General features: G+C 64.8%; 1 protein-coding gene across 1 annotated transcript in view; it reads left to right on the top strand.

Moving 5' to 3' along the window:
* KCNK9 (potassium two pore domain channel subfamily K member 9) overlaps positions 1 to 20076 on the top strand; it is a 52025-nt gene that overhangs the window by 1453 nt on the left and 30496 nt on the right. The window lies entirely within an intron of this gene.

Raw genomic sequence — 20076 nt, 5'->3', positions numbered from 1 at the left:
CCATCCGGGCTAGGGGCGCAGGAACGCAGGCCACGGTGAGACCTGTGGGATCGGCCCCAGCCGTGTGGCTGATGTCCTGTGAGCCAGCTCGAGGCACGTCGGGGCCTGTGGTGGGCAGCTTGTCCCAGCAGGGCCACGCCATCTCCTGGGGCCTGGCAGGGCGAGTGTTGAGGGGGGGTGTCTTCTCTCTGACCCCCCTCCCTGTCTTGCTCTCGTTTGCCCGACCGAAGGCCAGGCACCCTCCTGCCCCCGCCCTGGTCCCTGGGGGCCTGGTCCGGGCCCCCCTGGCCGTTCCCTTTGTCTGGGGAGCTCTGGTGCTGCGAACAGGCGCTCGCTTGCCGTGCCATATGCAACAGGAAGCTCGGGCACAGGACGCTCTGTCTCCCGTCTCGGCTGAGAAGACTTTTTAGGGAGTCATCTTGTCGGAAATGTTTAATTCATCCGTGCGAGTTTGGCGTTCGGGGAAGGGAATGGTCCTTCTGTCGCTTCATAACCAGCTTGGCTCCTCCTGGCTGTGCCCTCGGTCCAGCAGCCGCGATGGCGGGGTGGGATGCTGGTTTGAGGGCAGGAGAATAGCTCCCCGCCAACGGGAGGCCCCGGGGAGGGGACAGACCTGGTCCCTCTGGGGTGCCGTGGTGGCCTAGACTGGCAGGGGAGGCACCCTGGCAGACCACGGCGGGCCAGTGGGTTGCGGGGACTTCAGTGCCCCCGCCCCCCGCCTGGGGTGACCATATGCAGAGAGAACCGGAGCTAACACTCTCTGCGGGGCGTGTGTGGGGACACACTGACTGGCAGACTAAATCACTGGGGTCAGTGCAGCTCTCCTGGGGGTTGTTCCTGGGTTCTGACCATGGGTGACTGCAGAGTGGCCACGGGAAAGTGGTGGACGCAACTGCTCTTCTGGGGGTGTGGAAGAAGAGGCTCCACCCCACAGCACGACAGAATCTGAGTCCAGCCCCCTAGACGGCAGCGAGGGAAGTGCTGCTCCATGCCCAGCCTCAGTATCCCCATTGAGGAAGGGGTGTGGTATCGTTACTTCGGTTTGGCTTGTGCCCTTCACAGGTGTGAACTTGGGCTTCCGAATGGGGGCCAGTCCCGTGCTGTCTGCCCCAGGTAGCCGAGGCACTGAGATGGACAGGCTACAAAGCCACTTTCCAGTTAATTCTGTTTGTTTTCTTCTTTTTTAATATAAATGCAAATGAAGGTGCTCCCAGGCCTAGAACAAAACGCAACGCCCCCCCATACCCCCCCCAGGAACTGTCTCCTCCCGGACAGTGACATTAACGAGTGGGCCCAGCTTCCCGGGCCTGGCGGAGAGTCTCACCCAGCAGGAGTGGGCGGGGCGCCGGCGCGGCTGCTAATGAAGGCGGCTTCTCCCGTGCACTTATTACCTGGCTCTGCGAGGCGGGTTGGCGAAACACACAGAAAACGCCGCTTGGCGTTGGGTTCCCGGTGGTGCCTTTCGTGCAGGACCCGTGTGGCAGTGGCTCACAGCTGTGGGGTCCTGGGGAGGTGAGGCTGGCGGGGGCGCGAGTCCATTCCCCGCTGACCCTGCTTTGAGCTGCTCGTAGCTACTTGGCTGCAAGTGCTGTGAGACCCGCCCGGCATCCTCAGGGCTCGGGAGAGGGTCCTGCACATGGGGTGGACGGGGGCTGCCCCCCTGCCCCGGGAAGCCCACCGGCCCCCCTCCTAAGCTGGTGTCGGGCAGGAAGGGACGTGAGGCCGGACTGGCTGCCCCTGCCAGCAGTGATGGCACCCCAACAGCGGCAGAAGTGACCCTGAGTGGGGCCGCGTGAGCTGCTGCTCGGGACCTGAGAGCCCCCTGACTTCTCCTTAGGTTTTGAACCTTTGGGGGACAGAAACTGTGCTGGCTGGCACGTGGGGGGTGCTGGGTGGGCAGGGGAGAGGGGGCTTTCCCCTCTGCCTTTTCCCCGTCCCAGGTGCAGGGTGGGCAGAGGGGCCCGGCCCGAAGTAGGTGGCCGCCTCCAGAGCCCAGGAGCTGGCCGGGCTGGGGTCCTTGCAGTTTCCTTGCTCCAGACCCCCTGCGCCCCCTCCTGCCCCCAAAACCCGGGAGGACCCTCCTCTCCCTGCGCACAGAAGCTGGAAGTTTTCCCAGGTAGAAAGCTTTTTCCGTCTCTCCCTGGCAGGCCTGGTGCCGTGCTGGGCGCCTGGTCTGCACTCTGCTGTGCCCCCGCCCCAGGCCTGGTGCCGTGCTGGGCGCCTGCTCTGTGCTCTGCTGTGCCCCCGCCCCAGGCCTCTGCGGCTCTGCAGATGACGAGATAAGGCCTGGAGCGGCAGCCTAGCGTGTCCCAGCCCGCCCCAGGTAGCTGCCCGGTGCCCCCACCCGCGCAGTGGCCCCTTGCGCCCGTGTACACGGCCACCTGCTTCACAGGTCCTCTTAGGCTTGCCTGAGCCCCGGCGGCTCTGTCCCCAGCCACTGCGTCCCTCTTAGCTGCAGCCCTTGGACCTGGGACTCTGCCCAGGTCGAACTGTTGCTCCCCCCAGCCTGCGGCTCCTGGCCCCCACGGCAGAGTGGCCGAGCGGACCCAAGTGGCCCAGCCACTGGGTGGGGGGGGCAGTGCCAACCCTTCACAGGGGCCGTGGCCCCCGCCGCCCTGCCCTCTCCCAGCGACAGGGGCTGGCAGGGACTGTCCGAGGAGCCAGGCCCAGCCCCGTGGAATATTCCATCTGGCGGTTCTGCTCCTCCCGCACCTCCCTGCCGCGCCCCAGGCCGGGTGTCCTGGCGGCTGCAGGCGTGTGCAGGGCATGTGGCTGCCCCCTCCCCCAGGCCTGGCCTGGCACTGCCCCAGGACCACAGGCTGACCCCCAGCCAACGGGACCTCTGGGTGGTGGCTCTGCATGGAGGGGCTGGCAGCAAGGCTGCGTCTGTGCCCGCACACCCGTGCCCCTGCTCACCTCTGCACGTCCCCACTCTCCTGGGCTCACCCCTTACTCCCATACCCGCCTCACAGCTCACTGACCACCCCCACACCGTCTCACACTCCCATTGACATATTTCTCGCGTGAACTCGGCTCCCTGTGCCCCTCAATCCCCCTCCCATGCACCACCCCCACTCAGCTCCATGCCTAGCCGTCCATTCATCCGCCCGTCGTGCACTCAGCATCCACCCACCCACCTCATCCATCCATCCTTCCACCCATCCGCCCACCCACACACTCAACTTCCACGCATCCATCCACCCATCCACTCACCCATTCATACACTCATCCCTCCCTCTGTCTGTCCTTCTGTCCACCTGTCCCTCCATCTAGCCATCCACCCACCCACCCACCTGCCCGTCACTCCTGCCTCCTCCCTCCAGCGTCCTCCCCTGCCCTGCCCCCCTGTCACCCCTGCACCCCCTCCAGTGTCCACCCTGCACTCTCCAATCCCCTCCTCTGAGTGCTCCCTCCCTCCCTGTCCATCACCCCCACCTCCGCTCTGCCCTGTCCAGCCATGGTGCCAGGCGCTGTGACAGGTGCACAGCGCCCCTTGCCACCCTTAGCAGGATCAATTCCCTTCTTAGGGGACCGTCAGGTGCCCAGCCTCACTTCTGGCCGCCCGATGTCCGCTTGGGCTGTCCAGTGTTCTCCAGAGAAGCGGCGTAAGTTCCCAGTGGCCCCTGAGTGTGTCGCAGTACCCGGCCGGTGAGAGATGCCTCGGTGCCGTGGCAGGGGCAGCAGTGGACAATCGTGGGAAGGCCACCGCACCCTCTCTTCAAGGGTGGACGGTCTCCTGACGCCTCCCTGGGAAATGCCAAATCTCCCCTGGGGGGCCCAGCCTGGAGAGGAGAGTGAACTCAGTGTGGGCACCTGTCCTGGGGCGGAAGGGCTGAGGGTAGCGACAGGCGGGTGCTGCCCGGGCCTGCTCTGAGTGGACAGCTGCCTCGTGGAGAGCTCGCCCCCCTCCCCAGGCTCCCCTAGCAGCGTGGTCTTGTCAGCCCATTTCCTCTCCCCGCACCAGCTTTGGTCTGTGCATGTGGCTCCGGGGAGCTGGACATCACCTCCCCTTGCCTAGGCTCTGTGCCTCTGTTTATGCAACCGGCCAGCCAGCAGCCCCCTCCCTGCGCCCCGCGCCCCAGTTCCCACCGCCTTCCTTCGGGCCCCTCCGAGCAGACGTTTGTCTTGGACCAGTGAGAACCGAGTGCGGGCTCTGGCACTGTTCTGAGAGGACGCAGAGCCATGTGCTGTGAGCCCGGGACGGAGGGTGGCTGGTAGAAACCATGTGGCCGTGTGGATTCAGGAGGGTGAGCACCCGTGAGTGGGGGGTCCGGGGCGATGGCCAGCCCGAGCCTCTGCCCTCACTGGCTTCCGTCCTGGGCCCCACGCAGTGGCCGAGCCCGGCCAGGGAACAGCTGCCGGGTGCCGCTCACTTTCTTTCCCTCCCCGGGGCCTGAAGGAGCTGCTGGATGGCCGAGAGGTGTGGAGAGGGCCGTCGGGGGTGGGGGGGAGTGGCCCCGGCCCGCATCTCCTCCTCCGTGAATTGGTCCCAATGCTGCGGCTCCTGGCAAGGTTCGGGTGCTCCTTTGGCCTCACCGTGAGCCTGCGCTGGGACCCAGCCATCCGCACGTCTGTCCCCATTCGGCCCCTCCAGGCGCCTTGCCGGCTGTCTCGTCTGTGACAAGGGCCCGTGGACCTGGCATTGTGAGTGGGGGAGAACACGCGTGCCGCGCCTGATCCTGAGACCACCAGGCGAGGCTGTGGCCCTCCCCTGCCCATGTTCTGGGAAGACCCCCCTGTGGCTCCCAAGCTCTGTGCCCACCCAGTCCTTCCCTCCCCCCCCGGCCCTCCCAGCAAAGCGCCCTCCCCCGCCTGACCTGGGGGCACCAGTGCCCACCCACCTCTGGGCACCCCCTCGGGGCTATGTTTGCTTCACTGTCATGAGGAGGCTCGTGGGTCACTGGGCCAGCTTGGGGGCTGGGGGCCTCTCCTGGGTGTTGGAGCACCCCAGTCGGGCCGTCGGGACCACCACCGCCCCACGGAGGAGCCCTGGCGCCCGTGATGCTGCCCAGGTCTGCCCGCCCTCTGCTTCCCCAGGCAGGCCTGGCTGCCCTGGGCAAAGCCCCGTTTTCCCCCAGCGTGCCTTGGAGTGTCCCCCGAGTCCAGGGTCCAGCTAGTCCTAGGGGTGGCCAGGGCAGGCGCTGGAGTGTGGGCCCCTGGGAGGGCACAGCATTTTACAGCGGGCTGTTGGCTTTCATGGGAGAAGGCCAGTGGGGGAGGGCCTCACTGCCCGCCTTACACGTGGGGTCTCAGGATCCCAGGGCACGGCTGGTGGCTGGGCAGAGACAGACGGCCCCTGAGAGGATAGGCAGGTGACACCCAGCCTGCTGGTCAGGGAGAGGCCCCTCCCCTCCTCCTGCCCCGCCCCACTTCATTGAGGTTTGGCCCCACCTCACCAAGGCCCCGCCCTACTTCACCGAGGCCCCGCCCCATTCTTTGAGGCCCCGCCCTACTTCACCGAAGCCCCACCCCATTCACTGAGGCCCCGCCCCATTCACTGAGGCCCCGCCCTGCCTCACCGAGGCTCCGCCCCATTTCACTGAGGCTCTGGCCTATCCCCTGCCCTGCCCTGCCCCACCTCACCGAGGCTCTGCCCCGTTTGCTGCCCCTCAACTTCCTGGCCTCCTCTGGATCCCCAGATCTCCTGGTGCAGCTGAGACACACCCACCACCTTTGTGACTGTTCCAGCAAGGTGGGATCCTGGCTCCCACGAGAGCTGTGTGGGGGCTGGAACCCTGCATGCACGGGGCCCCAGGCAGGGTTTGTTGATCAACAGGTCCCCCAGGGTGGGGGTGAGGGCTGTGGTCCTGGGGGTTCCGGCTTGGCCCTCAGGATCTCGGGGGCTCACACCTGTTCTTTCTGCTGTCCCCACACCTGCAGCTGCTCCCTCCCCCCGCCCTGTCCTCCAGCACAGAGAGTCTGGGTGCTTCCCCCAGAATATCCAATGTGGGGCTTCTGGCAGCCTCCCCGCCTCCCTCTGCCACCCCCCACGGCAGTGGGAATGCCAGGCCCTCCCGGGGAGATGGCCCAGGGTTGGGCACAGGCACTGCATAGCTGGGGTTGGAGGGAGTTGGGGTCAAGATCCACCGCTGCAGGGTCCCAAGCACCTCTGGGAGTAGCCCCGGGGTGCCTCTCCAAGCAAAACTGTGCCAGCACCACCACGTGCCTGGCCGCTCAGGGCCAGTTCCGCACGGCCCCTCTCTGGAGCCTCTCCGTAGCTGTGAGTGTGAGCAGCTTTCTGGGGGTGCACAGAAGGGTGGGGTGTGCATGCATGCAGGCTGAGCCGGTGTCCATGTGTGCGTGCAGCTGTGTGTACATGTGTGCATGTACGCACAGGTGCAGGTGTAGGCGCAGGGTAGAGCTGGATACACATGTGCAACACTTATACATGTGTGTGGGGCTGATGTGGGGCTGGCGCACATGTATGTGCATGTGCAGGGGGGCGGCTGTGCCCTGCAGACGGGCTGCTGCCTCTCCCTCCCCTGCTCGCTCGCCTCTCTGCCTACAGGGTCTCCCGGCAGAAGCAGCCATGGCGTGGGGAGCTTCGTGGGGAGGTGACTGCTGAGGGGTCTCTCAGACTGGCCCTGGGCTCAGCTCCTGGGGTGCAGGGGGACCCCGCAGGCTGACCGGGCTGGACGGTCTCAGCGGTGCTGGGAAGATTCTGGGTAGATGCTTCCAGGTAGAAATTCGAGACAGCGTAGTGTTGGGGAGAGGCTGGGGGCACTCAGCCCTGCTCTGAGGCTTCAGGGTGTGTGCACGCGTGTGTGTGCGTGTGTGCATGTGAGTGCATGTGTGCATGTGTGCGTGTGTGCGCATGTGTGTGCGTGTACATGCGTGCGTGTGTGCATATGTGTATGTGCATGCGTGTGTGTGCATTTGTGTGTCTGTGTATCTCTGTCTTCTGCATGTACAGAGTCAGGACCTTCGCAGCCCTGGCTCTCAACGGGCTGGGCTTGCTGGGACTCCATCTGGTCTCATGTGGACCCAGGGGAGGCTCCAGACAGAAATACTGTGTGCATGTGTGCACATGCGTGTGTGAGTGTGTGCCTGTGTGCAGGGAGGGAGGTGTGGAGGACGGGTCTCTGCGGGCTGATTCTCGGAGCCCTTCGGGGAAACTCGTGAGCAGAGTGCTGGGCACATGGGCAGAGCACTGGCGCCTGTGTGCCCGTGGGCTCTCCAGGCAGTCTCCTCTGTCCCCCGACACGCTGCCCAGAGGGAATCTCTGGGGGCCCACGGTTACTGCTGGCGGTAGAGGACAGCAGGTCATTCCCCGGGGAGGAGGGCGCTGCTGGGGCCCCCAGAAGCCCCCGGAAGCCTGACTTGCGGCCCGGGCGAGGCCTCATGGCCCAGGATGGCTGCCCTGTCTCCATCGCCTCCAGCTCTCTTCCTGGCAGAAAGCAGGAAGGACAAAAGGTAGCTGAGCGTGCTCCTCCCTGGAGTGCTCGTGGGTAAGGCCTCACCAAGGGCTGCTTCTCCCTCCCCCACCGGGGCTGTCCAGGCCGGCGGCAGGCGGGGGGATCTGGGCAGAGCAGCGCCACGCTTCGCCCCTCTCGGGCCCTGACAGGGGGAGCTGCAGACAGGCTGGGGGCACTCAGGGCCCCTCGGTGGACCCCAGGCGCTGTGCGGGCACTCCTCTGCGGAGGGCAGCCCGATCCACGGCCCCTTACGGCCAGTCACATTGTTGCCAAACCTTTCTGTGTTTATAGAGTCTTCTAGAGTCTAACTATTTGTCCTTTTCTTAGAAACTTTTAGGGGGCCACACTCAGCCGTGCTTGGGGCTGACTCCTGGCTCTGTGCTCAGGGGTCACTCCTGCTGGGGCTCAGGGGGCCTATGTGAGTTGGGAATCAAACCCAGGCCAGCAGCGGGCAGCACTGGCGCCCGCCCCGCGGTCCTATGACTCGGGCCCTGGTTTTCTTCTGTGGGGTTTCTCCTGTCAGCCTTGTGGGGGGCATGCAGTCTTGGCCTCGGCTCTGCCCTGGGGCCCTGGGTTTTCCTGGGCCTCAGCCTCAGGACGAGCTCCTGCTCCAGTGGGTGGGGCTGAGGGCACCGGCGTCCCTGGCTGTGGTCAGGAGGGCTCAGCTGAGCGGCAGCCTGGGACAGCCGGGGGCCGTCAGGCATGTTTCCCCCGCGCCCGCTCCCCCTGGCCGGCGGGAGGAAGAGGTGCGGGGACCCAGGTGGCCGTCCAAGCTGGGCCCCGAGGGCGAGTGCTGGGCCAAGACACGGATGGCCCTTGGTCAGCCAGGGGGTCCTGGCGCCCCCGTCCCTCACCCCAGCACTGCGGAACAGGTGTAGCAAGTGTGTACCGCGTGCCCACCCCCAGTGCTCAGTGCTGTGGCTTCCACCCCCGGTGGGCCCACCCCCGCCCCCCGGGGACTGGACATGCAGGCCCAGGGCGCTGCTCCCTCGGCCCCACCATCTGAGTGAGGCGCTTGGTACCTGGGCATCAGTGGGAGAGGCTGCCCTGGCGTGGCCTCTCGGTGCTGGCCTGTTTGGGGACCCATGTCCCCACTCCTCCCAGCCCCTCCGTCACGCCATTGTCCGCGGCATCGCGTGCCTCTGGCTGTGCAGACACGGCCTCACACTGCCCCTTCCGTCCCCTCCGGAGGCCGGGCTCCCCGCACCCCGCTTCATGGGCGAAGGTGGTTTGCCCACGAACACGCAGAGGGGCTGCCTGCCAGCCAGGCTCGGAGGACACGACGGCCAGTGTCCCTCTTCCGGCCTTCTGTCATGGTCAGCTAGTGCGTGTGACAGTCACCCGCAGACACGGAGGCCTGAGGTAATGACCACGCGGTGGTGGTTCCTGCTCGGTCCCAGGCCCCGGTGTGTGGGAGCGCAGGGACGCGGGGCCTGCCCGGACGCTGTCCCCTACCTCCTTTGCTCCTGGGCCCTGACCTGGAGCGGGGCCATGAGATGTGCAGAGTCACAGGTGGCCGGGATACCTGCCCAGCGGGCGGCCACAGCACGCCCCTCTTGACGCTGCTGGCCGCGGCGCGGCTGCCCTCCCTCCGAGGGAGGCTCGCTGTCTGCCGGGCGGTGGGGGAGCAGCGTCTCTCCCGGCCCTGCCCGCTGACCTGCTGACAGCGCATCTGTCAGGCCAGGCTGGCCACCCCACTCCGCGCGGCCGGGGCCGTCTCTGCTCTCCACGGGCCCCGTGGCCGCCGCTTCAGCCTTCAGTTCTGTGCTGCTCCTCCTGCCGCTCGGGGACGCCCTGTGTAGGTGGCCCCTGCACTTCCCCATCCCTCATCTCTAGGCTGTGTGTGGAGCTGGAGGCGCGGCAGCCGAGCAGTCCAGCAGCGGTTCTGGTCTCGGGTCAGGGGGCTGCAGGCCTGAGCCCCGGCAGCTCCTCCGGGCCCTGGGGGTGGGCTGACCCCCCCCCCCCCGCCCAACGGTGTGCTGGCCTCGCCCTCGGTGTCGGTCCCCAGAGAGTCCCAATCCGAGGGCGTTGGGACTCAGGTGTATGGATCTGGGGCCTCTGCTGAACCCGGAGCCCCACCCTGGCTGGGGCGAGCCCCCTGCACGCGTAACACCCGACTCTGCGTCGGCTCTGACGTGGCAGGGAGGGTCTGGGATGGTCCTGGCCCGGTGGAGCCCGGGACCCTCGCGCCCTCCTCCCCCCTTTGTAGGCCGAGGTACAGGGTCTAGCGTATGTGGCCCCTGACTTCCTGCTCGGCCGGAGGTGAGCGGCGTTGGTGGGGTGGGGTGGGGGTGGCACCTCACGCAGGCTCTGCTCGCCGCTGTGGCCTGGCCCGTGTGGACGGAGTCTCCTTCCCTCGAGCGGCTTGGGGTCTCCGAGGGGCAGCCTCTCGTCTTGCCGGAAGTGGGGCGTTGAGGGGGACGGTCAGCCCCTCCCTGATTCCTTCTGGGAGGGGAATCTGACATTTTGTCCCGCTGAGGGACCTGGTCGAAGTGCTGCAGAGTGGAAACCCGGGGAAACGGAGAGCCACAGGCCTGTGCCTGTCACGATGCGGCCGGCGCCCTAGGCCAGCAGGAGCAGGGCCAGCATGGAGTGGGCAGCAGAGAGCCGGGCCCCACTGGCTCTGGCCACGGGCACAGGCTGCTGGCATCTTCTGTGCTGCTCGCCGTGCCGGCAGGACGGGGCTGGCTGCGGTGGGGTCGGTCTCCTGAGAGGCAGCTCCTGCCTTGATTATACTGAGAGGTGGTCTCTCCATGGAGCTTTGCAGTTTTAAGACATAGTTTACATTTTTTGGGGGGTCGGGCCACACTAGCAGTGCTTGGGGCTGGTCCCAGCAGTGCTGGGGGGACCATGTAGTGCTAGGTTGGAACCTGGGACCCCCATATGCACAGCCCGGAAACAGCCTTGGTGCTGCCTCCTCCTATCCTTCCTTAGCATCTCTAAGGTCTTTCCCCTCCCCCTCCCTCCCTCCCTCCCTCCCTCCCTCCCTCCCTCCCTCCCTCCCTCCCTTTCTCCTCCCTCCCTCCCTCCCTCCCTTTCTCCTCCCTCCCTCCCTCCCTCCCTTTCTCCTCCCTCCCTCCCCTTCCTCCCTCTCTCTCTTACTCCCTCCCTCCTTCCTCTCTTCCTCTCATTCTCCCTCCCTCCCTCCCTCCCTCCCTCCCTCCCTCCCTCCCTCCCTCCCTCCCTCCCTCCCTCTCTTCCTTCCTTCCTTCCTCCCTCCCTCCCTCCCTCTCTTCCTTCCTTCCTTCCTCCCTCCCTCCTTCTCTCCCTTTCTCTTCCTTCCTTCCTTCCTTCCTTCCTTCCTTCCTTCCTTCCTTCCTTCCTTCCTTCCTTCCTTCCTTCCTTCCTTCCTTTTTTCCTTCCTTCCTTCCTTCCTTCCTTCCTTCCTTCCTTCCTTCCTTCCTTCCTTCCTCCCTTCCTTCCTTCCTTCCTCCCTTCCTTCGTCCCTCCTTCTCTCCCTTCCTTCCTTCCTTCCTTCCTTCCTTCCTTCCTTCCTTCCTTCCTTCCTTCCTTCCTTCCTTCCTTCCTCCCTCCCTCCTTCTCTCCCTTTCTCCCTCCCTCCTTCTCTCCCTTTCTCCCTCCCTCCCTCCCTCCCTTCCTTCCTTCCTTCCTTCCTTCCTTCCTTCCTTCCTTCCTTCCTTCCTTCCTTCCTTCCTTCCTTCCTTCCTTCCTTCCTTCCTTCCTTCCTCCCTCCCTCCCTCCCTCCTTCTCTCCCTTTCTCTCTTCCTTCCTTCTTCCTTCCTTCCTTCCTCCCTCCCTCCCTCCCTCCCTCCCTTCCTTCCTTCCTTCCTTCCTTCCTTCCTTCCTTCCTTCCTTCCTTCCTTCCTTCCTTCCTTCCTTCCTTCCTTCCTTCCGCCTGTATGTGTCTTTGCCTTAGAGCTACCTTGCTGCCCGCTGCACCTCCCTCAACCACTTACATAAGCAATGCAGTGGCGCATCTTTGTGTGCAGTGTAGAGGTCACACCAGTGTGTGGCCCGTGACACGCTCATGCTCACTTTGGCGAGCCTAGGCACCAGCAGTCTAGGGCTGGGACCTGCATGGTGACATCACATCTCCGGCTTGGCTGTGTGGCCAGGGGCCTGGCAGGCAACCTCTCTGTTCCACAGCTTCTGACATTTGTAAAGTGGAGGCCATAATAAGAGCCGCCGACTCGAGGTGGGGAGACACTTTCGTCAACGTTTACACCACAGATGTTGGGAGTGGAGCATGGCACAGCGGGGAGTGCACTGGCCTTGCCGGCGGCTCCCGGAGATTCCATCCTGGCACCATATGTGGGCCTCCAGCCCTGTCAACTTATCCCTGAGCACAGAGCCAGGAGTAAGACCCCCGAGACCTCCAAGCCCCCCTCAAAAATAACCCATTACAAAAATAACAGACATTGAGGATGGGTGATGCCCTGGCACTGCCTCTTTGTGGCTCAGGGATGCTTTCTGCGTGTGCACGGGTGTCGGGAAGGAACGCCCGCCTCCCCGTGGTGCCCGGCATCCTGTTGGGACTGTTGGCTCCACCTGGCTGCAGTGTCCTTTACTCCTTTGCAAGGCTGGGACGAGTGAGTGCTGGCCCGGTCGGCCGCGCACGTGCGTGCTGGATGGAGCAGCCAGCGCTCTGGGATATCGTTATGTTGTTGACTTTTCTGCCTTCAGTGGAGCCCGCCTCGTGGTGGTCTCGGTCTTTCCTGGGCCTCCTCGCGCTGACCGCTGGGCCTGGCTGTGCAGGCATTCAGACCGTGCTGTTTCTGCTTAGTCATCTTAGCATCAGGGGCCGGAGAGATGGCCGGAGGGTAAGGCTGCACCAGCTGGGATGGATCCAGTCCCCGTCACCACTCTGGACCTCCAGGGCTGACCCCTGAGCACAGAGCCAGGAGTCAGCTCTGAGCACTGCCGGACTGGGCAGCCCCCCGCTACCTGGTCATCCGCTCATGACTGTTGCTTCAGCCCACACCGTCTCCTCCGCGTGGTTTGGATGGAGCTGCTGTCGGGGCGTCGCGCCTGCCCGTGGCTCCTGCGTTTCGGGTTACTTCCCGCTTCGCGCATCGGGGCCGTGTCTGTCATTTCCGCTTGGTGGACGAGAGTTTGCACGGACGCGCTGGCCAAACTTCTCTGATTTTGATGCTCCCAGAGGCGCTCTTTCCGGACACTTTGTCTCTCATGCTTTTGCTCTGTCCTTCCCCGCTATCCACCTTGTGCTTGCATTCTTTTATTAGCACTTGTTATATATATATATATATATATATACACATATATATATTCATGTTTTAGCTTATTTTTATCCCATCTCTTCTCAGACACGGTTTCTAACAAAAGGCATGAAAGCCGGCGGCCGGGGCTGGGCTTGGGGCAGCCAGCAAGTTCCTGTCTGTTGCCCACTGGGGGCTGAGATGCAAGCTCAGGCTTCCATGGCGTTTTCCAGGGAAAAGGGCAAACTGAAGTCCACCGTGAGCGCCGCTGGGCTGGAGCGTGGATGGGGTCCACGTCCACGGAGGAAACACAGGCCAGGGCTTCCCGGGCATGTCCAGGGCATGGCAGCGCTGGGCACAGGGCCCTGTTCCCTTTGTCTTCCCCGAAGCGCTGGGTTTGGGTCGTAGATTGGCGGCTTCCAGGCCCAGGACACGGGCCCAGGTTGGACAGTTTTACTGGCCATGGCCACCAGTCCTGGGATTCTGCCGGGAACACCTGCCTCCACCTCATTGGTCAGGGCCAGGTCACGTGGCCCTGGACGGGCCCCGCCCCCAAGATGCCTCCACGCAGCCTGGGGGCCATGGCCACCAGTGGCCCTAGCCATGGGCAGCCCTGTCTGGCGTGTCCAGGTGCCACGTGTCCCACTGTGGGGGTGGGGGGTGCCCTGAGGTCTGCAGGGGCAGCTGAGGCCACCCCCCCCCCAGTGGCTTTCCTTGGTGGTCATTGGAAAGGGGGAGAGGAGATGGAGTGAAGCAGAGGATTCTGGGAGCACAGAGGCACCCCCACACCCCGGTGTCCAGTCAAGGCCCAGCCCACCTCAAGCCTCACCCCATGGGAAGTGGGGACCCCGAGAAGATGGGGTGATGAGCACCCCCATGCCCGCTCAGGGGGCCTCAGCCACCAGCTGGGCATGCACACCCCTCACTGACGCCCCTAAAGGCTGTGGCATGTGCTGTCTCCACTCCTCCGTGCCCCACAACACTCAGGCCGCCCCACCCCTGAAACAGCCAGGTCTACCCTGCGGGCCGGCTGTTCTGGGCACACCAGGAGCCCCTGTGGCACTTGGCTTTCTGGGGTATGAGCTCAGTGCTGCTTGTTAAAGGACTGGAGGGGGCCACTTGGACTGATGCTGCATTGGCGGCATCAGGTTGTGTGTGCCTGTGTGTGCATACCTGAGTGTGCATGCCTGAGTGTGTGCGTGCCTGTGTGTGCATGCCTGAGTGTGCGCATGCCTGTGTGTGCATGCCTGAGTGCCCACGCCTGAGAGTGCGCGCGTGCCTGAGTGCACGTGCCTGAGTGTGCATATGCCCGAGTGTGCATGCCTGAGTGTGTGTGTGCCTGTGCGTGCATGCCTGAGTGTGCGCATGCCTGAGTGCACATGCCTGAGTGTGCGTGTGCCTGAGTGTACAGATGCCTGAGTGTGTGCGTGCCTGAGTGTGCGCGTGCCTGAGTGTGCAGGTGCCTGTGTGTACATGCCTGAGTGTGCAGGTGCCTGAGTGTGTGCATGGCCGAATTCACACGTGCAAGTGTGCACGTGCATGTGTGTGTATGCCTGAGCACATGTATGCATGTCTGAGAGTGCGTGTGCATTTCTGAGTGCGTGCGTGCATGCATACATATATGTGCATGCCCAAGTACACGTGTTCATGCATGCCTGAGCGTGTGTGTGCATGTGTGCGTGCATGCCTGAGTGCACGCGTGCATGTATGTGCATGCACTCACGAGTGTGTATGCGTGTGCATCTTTCCGTGGGAGTGCAGGGGCACTCCTGCGCATGTGTGTACATGGCCACGCCCTCTCGGAGGTGAGGGAGGGCCCGCCGCTGCAGCGCTCTGTGTTTTCTGTGTTTTCTGTGTCCGTCTCTCCCGGCCCCAGCACACTGGCCTCGCAGGTCAAGTCGTGTGGCCAGGCGCGCAGCCCACCCTGCACCCAGGTTCCACCGGGCCCCACCCTAAGCCGCTGCCTTTAGGAAATCCGCGCAGGCGCCCCCTCTGGAGCTAGCCCGGGCCCTGAGTGGGCTCAGCCGCGGGCTCGCTGCCCTGCCGGGCCCTGGGAGCCGCCCTCTCCCCCGGCCGCTGGACCTGCCGCCGATGCAGTGGCCGAGGCCGCCCGGCGCGAGAGCACTGTTTAATTGTTCTTGAATATTCCTCGGGTCTGGCACAAAAGCTTGTCCTGAGAGAGGTCCCCATTTGCAGGAGCTGGCAGGGGCTTCGGGCTGCAGGGGTGAGGGGGGCAGTCCAGGTCTCACCTCCGCATCCCCCCCCCCCCCCCCCCGCGGCTCCCGGCTTCCTCCAGGTGCCTGCTGACTGGGCTGTTTTCCCTCCTGGCTCCCGGGCACCCGCAGGGCCAGGCCTGCTGGCGGGGGTGTCGCTGCGGGCTCCCAGGGGACCGGGGGAGGGCTGGGCGCGCTCTGCTGGCCCTGCGCCCTGGCCCCCGCGCAGGCGCCCACCCCTGGCTGGAGGAGGGGGCGGCCCCCCGCCCACCGGCAGGCATGCTCCTGAGGGCCCCTTTGACCCGCAGTGCTCTGTGCTCTGCCGCGGGCCCCACCTTCCCGGGAAGCCCTGCGCGTCCTTGTTCCCTCGCGGAGGTGAGAGTCCCTGGGGCCGGGGCCTGCTGGGCGCCCACCGCAGAACCGCAGAGCAGCGCCTGCGCCCTGGAGCTGGGAGACTTCAGAGCAGCCAGGGGTGTGGGCCTGTGCCCCCAGGAGGGTGGGCTGACGCCGCGTGCTTGTTGTGGTGGGGCTGGTGGCTACAGCTCCTCATGGCCAGCACAGAGCCTGGGCTGTCTGCTCTGGGGGGATCTGGTGTGCAGCTTCATCTGTGGGCACTGCTGTGGGAGGGCTCAAGAGCGGCAGGAGAGCTGGGCACACTCTGAGGGGCGTTCTGAATAGGTCCCCCAATAATTGCCACTCAGTGACCCTACTCCTGAAGGTTCTTCCCTCCCTGAGTGCGCAGAGCATGTGCAAAGGCCCTGGGGCAGCTAGGGACTGATCCAGGGCTGGGGTGGGGTGCAAAGTGACCTCCGAGGCTGGGTCCAGCGATCTGGATGCACCCGAGGCTTGAAGAAGGATTAGAGGGCTGGGGCCGGGGCCAGGCTCTGGAATTCGGGCGCAGATCCTGGCCATTTTCCAGTGGGTGGGTTTGCTCAGGGCGAGATGCTGATCCCAGTTCGAGTTTCTCAGCCTTGGGTCGAGTGTATGGCCGTCAGAGGCCCGAGCGTGGACATGGGGGAGGAAGACCCAGCAGGCACGTGCTCACCTTGCCAGGACCCTGCTCCCAGTTCCCACCCTGGCTGAGCCCGAAACTGCTGGTCTGGGGTGGACCTTGGAGGTGGGGGCTCTGGAGGGAAGAGGGGACACACCCCATAGGCTGCTCCCTCCTGACCACCCCCAGAGCCACAGCTGCCACCAAGGTGGTCCCATCATGGCCCCCTGGGAATGTGCAGGACTCACACACCCTGAGGGGCGCTGGGGGCAGGAGAGTGTCCCCTGTGACCAGACAGTCTGTTTCCTCAGGCCCAGGAGCCCGGCCCTGGCCTCCCCTCCCCCACTCACTCCAGCACCCGAGCTGCCCTGGCTCTGGACGGCAGAGGTGCCCGTGGGAGGAACTGCTGCTCCCGAGGCCTTGGGCGCTGCTTCCGGGGTGCCCCTGGGTGTAGGGAAGGAGCAGCAAGCAGGTCCCCCACCACGTGCCTCAGGAAGGCTCCGGCCAGGTGCCCGGTGCGCGCCTCAGCTCTCCCTGGCGCAGGCCCTGCTCAGAGCAGCCTTTCTCCCTGCGAAAGCACGACTCTGCTCCCTGGAGCATCCGGGCTCGAACCCCGTCCCCGTCTTCAGAGGCTTTGTGGCCCGGGGCAGCGCCTTCCCCTCTCTGAGCCCTGCTGCAGGGGCACTAGCTCCCACACAGGGGAGCCTTGTCTCTCCGTACGCTGCCTGCAGGCGGCAGAAGGAGCGAGCCACAGAGGGTCCTGTGGCCCACGCTGGCATCTCAGAGTCCCCTTCCCCCCAGACGGGGCCCCGTGAGGCAGAAGCTGCTGGGCTCGGGCTCTGAGGGGGCTCTTGGAAGCACAGACCCGGGAACGTGTCCTGGGTTTCCCTGGAGGCCGGTGTAGACGGGGCCTGTGCTGTGTGGGTGTAGACGCTGACTCAGCCGTGAGTTGCTGGAGCCCACTTGAAGCCTGGCCAGGCGCAGCTCCTGACCGAGCCCGCAGCCCTCGCCCCGCGGGGGAATGGCGCGGGTACCTCGCGGCAGAAGTGGGAATTGCGGTGGCCGGGCCAGTGGGTGTCCATGGCAGCCACATGCTCAGAGGGGCCCAAGTTGTTGGGGGGTGCCCAGGGACAGGAGCGGGGTCTGGGAGGCGGGGAGGGCCCCTCACTGGGACGAAGCCTCTGGCTACAGCCTGAGCCTGTGACCCTTCACGGTGGGAGGGGGGTGGTGCTGAGCTCCCCGGGGAAGCTGGGGGCGGCATGGGAGGGAGCAGGAATGGGACTGATGTGGGGGTCCCCGGCTCCCCCTCCTCCCTTTCCCTTCCTTCCCAGCCTGCCTGAGCTGCATGCAGGTCACTGATGTCCCTGTGCTGTGGCCGCGGGGCAAGGAACTGCCCTCCCCAGGATCCGTGATGCCACAAGCACTTGTGGGCACTTGGCTGGAGCAGTGCCTGCTGCTGAGTTGGGGGCGCTGCTGTCAGGTGTCCCCTTGGTGTGGAGGGCCACGTCTTGGGGGTACATCTTGGTCCTGATTCTCCAACTGGGGGGCTTTCTGGACAGGCTGCCGTGTCTGCTGCTGTCCCTGCTTGTTCTTTGGCTTGGCCCCCCAGGATCTGCACTCGGGCTGGCTCTGGGGGTCCGGGAGACGGAGCAGGTGGAGGCTAGCTGAGCCGTCCCCTGCCCTTGGGGCCTGCCAGCAGTGGTGGTGGGGAGGTGTCGCGCTTCTGCCTTGGGTGCCCAGCCTGGTAAAGGGCCAGGAAGGCCTACTTGGGGTGCTGATACACAGTCGTGGCAGACCTGGAGGGGGGCACCGCGAAGGTTGCAGTATTTCTTTGAGGACAAACATCTGTTTCCCCTCCTGAGGACCTGCCGTGTCTATACACGCAAAGCTTTGCACGGTCCAGGGGAAAGGGACAGCGAGTCAGCCTCTGGCTGCGCTCAGGGCGCTGGCGGACCAGGGCAGGAGGCAGAACCGGGCTGCCCATGGCACAGGGAGCCCCTGATAACCCTGCACCCCAGCACACGGGACTCGGGCGCTCAGTGTCAGCTCCGCCCACCGAGCTCCAGCCTGCCAATGAGGAGAGAGCACGCGTAGGGCCCGGCTTCCAATTGGACAGGTTTCTTCCCACCCACATGCTATTGGCCAGCGTGTGGTCACATGATAGTAAGCGCCGAGGACTCTGGGAAATGGAGTTTTGCTGTGTGTCCAGGCCGCTGGGGAAGGATGGCCAGGTTTGGCCAAGACCAGTGGCTTCTGCGAGAAGCTGGGACAGACAATGGCTATAGAAGGTGCTGGAAGTGGAATGGGTGGCAGGCCGTGCTGCTGGCAGCGCAGACGGAGAGGCCCAGGGAGTTTCAGGGAGCTGGGCTGTGCGAGGGATGGGCAGCAGGTGAAGGCTGGCATAGCTCCGGGGCCTCTGCGCCCCCCGCCTCCCTTTCTCTCTTCACCCACCTTCCCGCCTTCCTTCCCCCCTCCCTCCCTTCACTCCTTTATCCCCCACCCACCACTTCTCTACCCCTCTAACTCCCTCCTCCCCCATTGTGTCTTGTTCTCCTGTCCCCCCCCCACACCCCCAGACTGGCACCCCCACTGATCCCCTCTGTGCGTGTACCAGGGAGGCTGGGGTGCAGGGGGCACAGCTCTGGTGGGGGGACAGTGCAGCCCGGGTGCGCCTTCCAGAGACTTCCCTGGGGTCCTGGGGGCAACTCTGGTCAGGGCACATGTGTGCTCACTGCTGACCTGGTGGCCAGGTGACGGTGGACATGACACTGGTGACCAGCTAGGGCAGCAGTGCAGGTGTCTTGGGTCCAGCTGGGAGTGGGGTTCCAGGAAGGACAAGGCTCCTCATCTCGGGGGTGCTTGCCTGGTCGGTGGTGCCGGGACACAGAGTGCCCACCTGCCATGTGCCCAGTCTTGGTCAGCTCCGTGGCCCGGCAGAGTTCCTCGTCTGGGGGTGCTGGGACCCTGAGGCTGCTGGGCGACGGGCAGATGGGCTCATAGGAGCCTGGTGCTCGTGGCTGGAGGCACCGTGCTCTCTACTCTCTGCTCTTCCAGAGACGGGTCTGGGGGTCTCACAACCTCCACCCCAGGCTCCTCTCTCCAGACCCTACGTCTTTGGGAAGTGGTTCCAGACGGGCCAGGAGTGTTTGGGGGCATTTAGCCATGGCACGTTCCCATGGGCTGCGGGCGCCCCACGGTCAGCCTGGGCGGGCCCGGCTGTGAGGGTCTTTCTCCTCTGGACCCTGCACATGGTTCCCATCTATTTCTCTTGCCTGGACCAGCCTGGACACCTGCAGGACTCTGACTGTTGCCTCTGGGGCCACTGGCTGGTATTTTTCTAGTCAAGAGACAAGGGAGCCGTGGTCCAGGTGAAGATGGGGGGACGTTGCCAGGTATGGCTTGTGGCCCCTCAGCCCCTCAGGCTCCTCCGTGGACTGCTGAGTTTCCTTTGCAGTCAGATGCTATTGCCCGTGAACACATCTACCTCTGCACGCCTGACGCCTGGCACGAATGGTGTGTGGGGCCGCAGTGTAAGTGTGTGTGGCATGGAGGCCGTTGTATGTGAACGTGAGTGTATGGCACAGACACTGGTATGTGCAGACAGGCGTGTGCAGGCAGGTGTGTGCAGCCTGGATGCAGGTGTATGTAGACAGGTGCGTGCAGCCCGGATGCAGGTGTATGTGGACAGGTGCGTGCAGCCCGGATGCAGGTGTATGTGGACAGGTGCGTGCAGCCCGGATGCAGGTGTATGTGGACAGGTGCGTGCAGCCCGGATGCAGGTGTATGTGGACAGGTGCGTGCAGCCCGGATGCAGGTGTATGTGGACAGGTGCGTGCAGCCCGGATGCAGGTGTATGTGGACAGGTGCGTGCAGCCCGGATGCAGGTGTATGTGGACAGGTGCGTGCAGCCCGGATGCAGGTGTATGTGGACAGGTGCGTGCAGCCCGGATGCAGGTGTATGTGGACAGGTGCGTGCAGCCTGGATGCAGGTGTATGTGGACAGGTGCGTGCAGCCCGGATGCAGGTGTATGTGGACAGGTGTGTGCAGCCTGGATGCAGGTGTGTGTCGGCAGGTGCATGCGGCAGTGACAGTTGTGTGTGTCACAGACACAGGTGCAGCCTGGGCGGTGTACGTCACCCGCCCCTATCCAGGTGTGTACCCTTTGCTCCAGCACTGAAGCAGGTGTGTGCAGGGGCCCCTGCAGGACCTTCTATCACCTCCAAGGGCACTGGGGCCCTGACCACCAGCCTGTCCTGTGTCCCCATGCCAGGCCACTGCA

The sequence above is a fragment of the Sorex araneus genome, chromosome 2, assembly GCF_027595985.1.
Source record: "Sorex araneus isolate mSorAra2 chromosome 2, mSorAra2.pri, whole genome shotgun sequence".
NCBI classification, from domain to species: Eukaryota; Metazoa; Chordata; class Mammalia; order Eulipotyphla; family Soricidae; genus Sorex; species Sorex araneus.
The sequence above is the reverse complement of the archived record's forward strand: the minus strand, read 5'-3'. Positions and strand labels throughout refer to the sequence as shown.